The sequence below is a fragment of the Topomyia yanbarensis genome, chromosome 3 (genome assembly GCF_030247195.1).
Source record: "Topomyia yanbarensis strain Yona2022 chromosome 3, ASM3024719v1, whole genome shotgun sequence".
Classification (NCBI taxonomy): Eukaryota; Metazoa; Arthropoda; class Insecta; order Diptera; family Culicidae; genus Topomyia; species Topomyia yanbarensis.
In genome coordinates this window covers 167529379-167539199 of record NC_080672.1, presented here as the reverse complement: position 1 = coordinate 167539199, position 9821 = coordinate 167529379, and the positions used below count along the sequence as shown (strand labels likewise).

Below are 9821 nucleotides of genomic sequence, written 5' to 3'. Positions count from 1 at the left end.
TATTTTGTTATTCCTACCGAAACCTACCGATTTTTATTGATTTTGGACACATCCTACTCTACATTCATTTTTTGGGTTGGATTTGGTTTGAGATCTGTGTTGTCAGTATTTTCAGTAGCGTCTGGCTCAAATGGCACGTTCCCCATGTTGATCGGAGATTTGTGCCAGTATTTTACAATTCTATGTCAATACTACCCAAGTAACCACTAAGCCGTGAAAATGGCATCAATTCGGTTCTATAGTCGCTTATAGATCAATGGTAGCAGAGCTTATAGGTTCAATGTCGTACTTTAGTACTGCTTAAAGGCCACTTTTGGCGAAATATTCGGCTGATATACTGCCTACTCCTACTTTTTCCACCGCGCCTATGGAGATATGACAAAACAATTTGTGGTGGGTAGATCCCACTGGTTGGAAAAAAAACGAAACAAAAACAGGGAATAAAAAGTTTTTTTTTCTCGTTCTTTCTTTCAAGGTCTTTCTGTCGCATGCGCCGTTTGATTTTTTATGCAGTACACGCTCGTAAAAAGTTACTCAGATTCTGAGTACTTTTAACTCAGTTTTGAATGATGTTCGTAAACGTCAAAAATTGAGTTGTCATGTATAATATCTCTGAGTAACTCTGACTCTATTTTTGGGTATTACACAAGAAACCGTTTTGGAGTTACCAAACGGAAAAGCCGTTTCTCGCCAAGTTAAAAATTCCAAGCGTCATCCGCCATTTTCCATTAGTAGGTACACGCTCGTTTAGTTATCGCTCATCACTTTTTCACAAATAAAAATTTGTTCAAATATTTATAATAGTTGAAGCTAGAGTTGTAGTGTGTAAAATACATTTTAATTGAAAGAGTGGATTTGAACAACCAGCATGCAGAAGATTTCGGAAGAGGTGGATGCTGAAACTGCAATGAAGTTGCGAGGTAATATTCACGTTATATTTTTATATATATATATATATATATATATATATATATATATATATATATATATATATATATATATATATATATATATATATATATATATATATATATATATATATATATATATATATATATATATATATATATATATATATATATATATATATATATATATATATATATATATATATATATATATATATATATACTGGAAAAAAAGTGTAAGGTTTCAGGTTTCTCATGCCATGTGCCAAATTGTGGGAAGATGATTCCTGGACACGTGGATGAATTGAAGGAACACTTCCGGTTGGTACACAATTTGAACACCAGCAAAGCAGCCGCTCAACCTTTCCTTTGTTCAGAATGTGGTTCACTGTACCAGAGGTTTAAGAGCTTGAAACGGCACATAGAGAGTGTTCATCCACTAATTACAGAAAATTCTACAAATATTTCATACGACCATGACGCTGTTGAACAAATTCAAAATAATCATCCGGAAAATATGCTCGTAGATGATGATTATCTGTTGAGAATAACGAATACCATATTCTTTAAAACGGCGCCGTCGTTGGATGAAATTACTAAGAAAATTAGTAAATTCGCCACAGATTTGCGAAAAGATGTATCTCTTCCCGAGACAAAAATCAAAAAGTTCTTACAGGTTACCTCGAATCTTATAGAAGATTACGAGTGTTACATGTTGAATCTATTCAGAGAATTTTTGAAATCGAAGTCGATCCCATTAAACGATACCGACGCTTTGAAATTTATAAACGACGCATCTTTGGATGGAATTTTTGCAGACGTAGCTTCTCCAAAAGACAACCTAGCATATTTGTCTGGAGTTGCGGGTTGTGCTGTGCCAAACCCTAGGGAACAAGTCTTGGGAAGAACTAGAATCACTAAAACTGTCCCTGCGATTACCAAACTAGGCAAAAGAAAAAGTGTACAAATAGTGAAAGACGTTGCTCACTATATTCCACTAACCAGCATTTTAGCACTGGTTATGAAGAATCCCGGAGCTCGCAAGATGATAGCAGAAGAAGCAGTGAATGACGATATCTTGTGCGGTTTCAAAGATGGTCAACGTTTCAAAACACACCCGTTCCTGACACGGTTTCCCGATGCATTACGACTCTCGCTTCATCTGGACGATGTCGAATATCTGAACCCTTTGGGATCACGCAAATCAAAAAAAAACTTACCAATTTCAGTGTTAAAATTGAGAATCTCCACCCCGCAATTAATTCATCCTCCAACAGGATATATCTAACGCTTACAGTTCGCTCAAGAGATGTAAAAAAATATGGCTACAATAACGTTATGAAACCGCTGATTCAAGATTTGCGTGAGCTTGAATCAGATGATGGTGTTGTAGTACAATATGGGAGTGAAAAGTTTACGATGAGGGCAGTTCTAGTGCATGTTTTGGGGAACACGCTGGCAATTCATGAAATTTTCGAGTTAATGGGGCCCCAATCAAGTCTATTCTGTAGAATGTGCTATGCGACGCGTACTGCACTTCATTGTGGAAACATTGGTGATACCTTCCCTCATCGCACTGAAGAAAGCATACAAGGTGATTTAAATGCTCTTCAAAGCGGAACTAAAACACCTTCACAATGCGGAATCATTCGAAAATCAGCACTGAATGAAGTTAAATATTTCAACATAGCGGAAAATAACACGTTTGATCCAATGCATGATCTTTTGGAAGGCGTCGTCATGGTCGTAATCAAATGTGTTTTGAACGAAGCTGTAAATATCCATAAAGTGATAACGATTAGTCAAGTCAACCAAATTATACAGCATTACGAATACGGTATAACTGAATCGGCTGATAAACCTACCGCTAATTTTACTTGCGAGAAGTTAAAAGCACGTGGACATGCTATTCCTCAGTCAGCTTCGCAATGTTGGCTTCTCCTTCGAGCATTCCCTTTTATGTTCAACCAGATTCTCGGATTTAATTCAAATTTATCATCATTGCTTAGAGCTCTCATGAAAATAACTTATTATAGTTTCTCCAATAAGCTAACATTGAATCAGATTAACGATCTGGAAAACGAAATCGAATGTTTTTACAAGTTGTTCAAATCCTGCTTCCCTGCCATCAACCCTACCAATAAATTCCATCACATCTCTCATTATCCCTACATAATTCGTCAGGATGGGCCAGTTGTTAATCATAGTTGCTTACGCTTCGAAGCGAAATTCAAGGAGTCGAAATCCCAAGCGAAGACATGCAACAATTTCATCAATTTAACAAACAGCTTTGCTAAGCGCCTGAATCTAGCACAGATAACCACTATTCTTGACCATTCATACGAAATTGGTACGGTAGATATCGTTTCGTCAAAGCACATACACAAAAAATCTCTAAGTAATTTACTCCTGATCCGGGATCTACCAGATTCAATCAAATATATAAACCATATGAAAATAAATAACACAAGCTTTCGGCCGGGACTGATAGCGAAATACCAAGTATGCAACGAAATGTCCTATGGTTTGATAATAGATATATTGCAATCGGATAATCAAATTGTTTGCCTAATACAGCATCTCGAATGCGAATATTGTTTACAATACAACAGTTACAAACTCAAAACTGACAGTCAAGTTATTCGCATATCACACAAGAACTTGCAAACGAAAAAAACATACAACTTATGGAGTATATACGGAGATTCAGAAGAAAACTACTATATAAGTTTGAAATATGTAGATAGTTAGTAGGGAAATAAACTTGGAAATAAATTTATAATAAAATAAACAACAATCAAGAAGGTAGTGCAAACAACTTGAGATGTCACTTTAAACCTTTATATATACTTATTCGCTCTTTTCAGCCCAAAAAATAAACGATCAGAACCTAGTTCTGCTCAACGATGCCGACCTAGTTGAAATGGGGATAATCGAAAAAGGATCCCGTCTAACAATTCTTAACATAATAAAAAACTATAGTTCTGAAGCTAATCCGACCAAAGATAAAATTGATGAGACTTCCACTAATGTTCAAAATTTGGTAAACTTTCTACTATAATTACTGTAAGCGCTTGTCGTACTATACATATTTAACGTTTTCAGATTAACCGTTCGACATTCGAAGATGACGCAAAATTCCGAATGAAAATTTTGTATCCAATTTTGGATCAAGGGATCGTACCAGATAAGGACGGTTTAAATCATCTTACACGAGTCGCATGCAAGCAAATGGAGACTCAAATAATGGACGGTCAAAGGCAAGTAGAAAGTTTTATTTGTTACTCTACTAGTGCATCAAACTATGAACACTCCTTAAAGTGTGATAGAATGAATTGTTTACATTGAACCGCACGAGTCTCTCCGCTAGAGCAACCTTGCGGCGAAATGCGCAATGCATATACATATTTATAGGGCTTACGGCCAATTTCTTTATCCTCGCTTAAATTTTAAACCGGGTTCACCAGTACGTTTAAACCTGGTTAAGACGTTAAGCGAGAATGAAGAAATCGGCCCTTAGTAGTCCTTCGAGCAAATATGCAGGTGATCTAACACTGTCTATGAGCAGAGAAAAGCAATGCCTTTCGTTGTGAAGCTTCTATTTCAAAAAACATCGTAGTCAATCAGTATCATGCATTATTACTTCATTGAGCCTATGAAACTATGAAGTATGCATAGTAATGAAGCACGGCCAAACAACTTCACTTCTGATTATAAATGTAAAGAAATGTATGAAACACAGTACAAACTGCTAGAGGAAACCACATAGTTATCAGTTCTTCGCATCCTGATTTCAATATTGACCATTCTTTTCACATCTTCAATCTGGTTCGATTTATAAACTTCGGCATAAGAACGTACATGCGTCTTTGACGGTGGTACTTAGAAAGCGTAATTCGTCATGTTCCGGCACAAAATTATAAAGACGACCGACGACGACGAATTATAATAACTTAAACATTAAACAACCAACAGAATTTAAAGGTATACAATTTCTGTTTATAGCGAGCGTGTTTATTTGTTTACATATACAGTTCAATCGTAAATCGACCAAAGGGTCTAACTAAGCCGCAATGTCGTTGAATCGAGCAACAGCGATGCCAGATTTACAGACTGTGGACAGATTTGCTGCACTGAGAAACAAAAATATGCAGAATTAGCATACTTTCATTCCCGTCTCTTTTGCTGTAATTCTCGACGAACATATGATTACGGCCTAAAAGCCAACCGTCAAAATCCACTTTGAATGGAAATTCCAGACAAACCGTTACTAGTCGAACACAGCTCACAACAGTTTATGAAAGAGAAAACTTTTCTCTTTCGTTTACTACCAACATCTGTGATTGGCGTGTAACGGTTTGTCCGGAATTTTCATTCAAAGTGGATTTTGACAGTTGGCTTTTAGGCCGTAATCATATGTTTGTCGAGAATTTTCATGCATTTTCTAGCATATACTTCTAGTAAATATTCAATGAGTGGATAGACCGAATACGTCCAATGCACAAAATTTGCAGCAGAAGAAACGAGAGGCAGATCAAAAAGTATGATATCGGTGATTAAAAAAAAGTTCTGCGTATGCCTGGTCCAGACATTTACAGACTTTTAAAACAGTAATAAACTGACCGATTTTCTTAAGAAAATAATAGATGTGTCCCAGCATGCAAAGAATTACGAATCAAATACCGTTCATACTTTTACCATTTAGATTTTTTTAAGAAATTTAGAACTTAATCTTTCACGGAATCTTTTTGGTCTTTTTCGGAGTAACGAACCAATGATCTCTAAATGCGCAGGTATCCTTCTGTTGATCAACAGCATGCGGCAGCTGTTCAAATCGTAAAATTATTTCCACAACTTAGTAATACGCGAGTCACACCAACTGCTCCTGATGAGGTTTGTTATTCTATGCTTATTTAATTTCTCTAATATAATTATAATTATTTTCATGCTAGTCATTTTTCTTTTGGCGCAACGGAGGCAAGGAAAAGGGTGCTCATACTGGCATGATATTTCATCGCATCCGGAATGTCATCAAACAGCTACCTGCAGAAAAACATAAATATAATCGAGGAACTATGCCTGTAGAAGAGTCCGTTTCAACTGAACTTGTAGAGCGGGCTCAATTGCTCCGAGTAATGCTTGCATCGGCATCAGTAGCAGAACATATTTGTGATGAAATGGACCGATGCTTTCCAGTCCTCAAACTGTTATTAAAAGAAAAGAAACCCGTTAATGATATCTTGGATATGTTTCCACACCTGTGTTCATATGAAGGATTGGTGGTAACATGTTTATTTTTTATTATTTACTATTTCACTTTATGGTATTCACGGAACATATGAATATTTATATCATATCACTTTTTCTAGATTCGTCAAATGTTTGAGAGATTGTATCCTAACAGAACAGAAGGTCTCAAAATCGAGGATGTCTTCTCTCAGTGTCTATCTTATTCACCGTCCAGATTCTCTAGAGTAGAAGATGGTGAGATATAATTTTTTTTAATTTAGCCCAAAGGTCTGTCATAAAATTTTAAATTTGTAAAACTATTCACAGATCACATTCGAGGATGCTTGAGAATAATTTCTCATATGCCAATTCGCGGACAAAAAAGAACGCTGGTAGGCTGTCCAACTGTAGGCGAAGAACATTCGGCTTCAATTTTAATTCGTTGGATTGGGGTAAATGCAATATAATATACATAAGGTTAGATGTAATGATTTTATATCATCATTAGGAGTGCTTAGATACATACGTGGCATCCCCCGCAACTGATTCCAAACTACACATGGTGTGCGTAGCAAGCCCGATGAAAAGAGGAAATTATGCCGTCATTTGTGAGAAAAAAGTTATATTCGAGACTAACAATTCTATTCATGCAGTGGAAATTTTATTCAAATGCCACGCAGTTCTCGGAGTGGAGGTGCCACCTAATTTTAGAATGTTTTGGGACTTTCTGGCATGTGCCATATATAATATAATTCCGCACAGTCAGAGGACAACTGTGAATAGACTCGTCCAAACTTTTATTGAAGTTTCCCGCGCACGTATTGACAACAAATAAAAGGACAACTTTTTTATACAATACTTACTAAAAACCATAAAATTTAATAAACAGAAGTTTCTTTAATTATTATTGTAAAAATATTCCATAAGAAAAGAAAGACTGCATTGTGTTGTATCCAAAACAAAATTTTGACGGCCAATTTCTTCACTGGATGTAAACCGGTTTAGTTCCAGTTCAAATGCAACAATCGATCATGAACCAATTTAAATAGGAATCGGTTGTTGCATTTCGACACAGATCTTTCAATAGGGCCAAAGTCGCAATGTACTCAAATGAAGAAAAATCAGTTTCAATATACGGCGATGCTTTTCTAAATGTAGTTTTTATTGTAGGTATAAATTACTTTATGACCATGTTTTTCCGGAAGCATCTTTGGTTAAACCTTATGACAATATAACAAAGAATTTAATTCCTATGTGCTTTTAGTGGGTAGAAACTAAAAAAATGCTTACGCCCAATTTGCATCCCAGTCGTGATTTCGCCCTTCAGCAACCACCATTTGCGGAAGGGTGTACATAATTTTCAGAAGGGCGCGGTAAAAGGGCTAAACTGACTCTGTCTTGCTGGGTAGGGCTGGGTAAATGGGCGAGCTTGACAGTATACTTTTTAATAGGGCTCAGCAAATGGGCGCATAGAAACCCAATGTAAATGATAGGGCGCGTGCATCTTTTCTTCGAATTTCATGAAAATATCGAAATATTCGAATGTTTATGTGCAACAACTATCGAGTAGACATGATCCTAGTAGATATTGCTTATCATTTATATAATAGAACCGCCGTTTAAAGAATAATTTTGTGAATAATAACCGTACGCCCGTTTCTGTCAAAAAATGTAAGTTTAGCCTTTATATTCCATATGAGAAGAAGGGCCTGTAGGATAGAGATGTGATACCAAATAAAGTTTGAAAAATATATGGTGTCTTTGATATGGGAATCGTAAAGAAATCAATATTCCGAATTATATTCATTATTCATTAGCGGAAGGTATTCCTTTGCATGTCGCTCATTGGTGGAAAGAGAAAGGTCCTCTCTATATAAGCGAAAGTATTAACGCGCACTAGCTCATACACGTTTCGGAAGCAGCGAAGAACGGACAGCAACCAAAAGCGAGCAGCTTTCATCCGCGCTACCACCAGCCAATCAGCAACCGAGCGAAAGCGATTGACTGGTACGGAGAGCCCTCTCATATATTGAGCAGCGCAATCCAAACCAGCTCATTCACGTTTCGGACGCAGCGAAGGACGGACAGCAACCAAAAGCGAGCAGCTTTCATCCGCGCTACCACCAGCCAATCAGCAACCGAGCGAAAGCGATTGACTGGTACGGAGAGCCCTCTCATATATTGAGCAGCGCAATCCAAACCAGCTCATTCACGTTTCGGACGCAGCGAAGGACGGACAGCAACCAAAAGCGAGCAGCTTTCATCCGCGCTACCACCAGCCAATCAGCAACCGAGCGAAAGCGATTGACTGGTACGGAGAGCCCTCTCATATATTGAGCAGCGCAATCCAAACCAGCTCATTCACGTTTCGGACGCAGCGAAGGACGGACAGCAACCAAAAGCGAGCAGCTTTCATCCGCGCTACCACCAGCCAATCAGCAACCGAGCGAAAGCGATTGACTGGTACGGAGAGCCCTCTCATATATTGAGCAGCGCAATCCAAACCAGCTCATTCACGTTTCGGGCGCAGCGAAGGACGGACAGCAACCAAAAGCGAGCAGCTTTCATCCGCGCTACCACCAGCCAATCAGCAACCGAGCGAAAGCGATTGACTGTTACGGAGAGCCCTCTCATATATTGAGCAGCGCAATCCAAAACAGCTCATTCACGGTTCGGACACAGCAACCAACAGCGAGCAGCTTTCACCCGCGCTATTATCAGCCGGGCGGCACTGCAAATAGCAGCAGCGGAGCGACAGCACTCTTCAGCCGAGCAACCATCGGCCCAACACAATCACTGAACTACCGGCGGACAATGATGTCAGATTACGACAATGGCGCAGTCGGTGGCAACACCAGCTCTACCAAAAAAAGGTAAGATATTTTTTGGAGCCACTATAGGTTCTCGAAATAGTTATATATATATTCCAATTGAGAAGGTGGAATGTATACCTGAGCTTTTTAGGAAAGAATGAGTTCAAAAAAAAAAAAAGAACCTGATATTATTCCAATTGGGAAGGTGGAATATATTTATGAATACCTACTTATTAATATTCCAATAGAGAAGGTGGAATATATTTTACAAGACTCGTTAATATTCCAATAGAAAAAGGTGGAATATATTACTGAACACTTTAGAAAAGAAAGTGTTCAGCCGAAATCAATGAGTGTTCAAAACTCCAATTTAAAAAAAAAAGCGTCGATAGAATGGCGAAGAAAATGCTCAGTAAAAAAAAATGGAATGATCTCAAAAATATATAATTTTAAAAATATCTTTTGAGCTGATATTAGTATTGTATCATATTTACAGAAACTCGACAAAGAAACATTCCAAGAAAATGATGGAAGAATTATCAGAAATGAAGGCAGAACTGGAAAGGATGCGCAAGGAAAAAGATGAGTTGAGTCGCACCTTGGCTGCAATGGGTCAGAATAATGATTTCTGTAAAGCACGATCGAGTACGATGCGTGAAGAGCACACCAATGGGAACGAAACACTACTCACGACAATGAGTAACATGTCTATAACCAGCCTGAATATTCCCGAGTGTGCCCCACCAGCAGGCGATACAGAACTCAACAAAAGAGTATACGATCATTGGAAAAATGTTTTAGCCGCATCAATGAACTTAATTCAAGCTACCGACGAGTCGACTCGGATTGATTTGTTCCGTATCAAAGCAGG

At 37.8% G+C, this 9821-nt stretch overlaps 1 long non-coding RNA gene across 1 annotated transcript; it reads left to right on the top strand.

Annotated features, from left to right (window-relative positions):
* The first annotated feature begins 5588 nt into the window (after window positions 1–5588).
* On the top strand, window positions 5589–7026 carry LOC131689170 (uncharacterized). The gene is made up of 3 exons (XR_009305356.1): window positions 5589–5801; window positions 5861–6589; window positions 6646–7026. It is a non-coding gene; the product is annotated as an uncharacterized LOC131689170 (long non-coding RNA).
* The last annotated feature ends 2795 nt before the right edge of the window (window positions 7027–9821 follow it).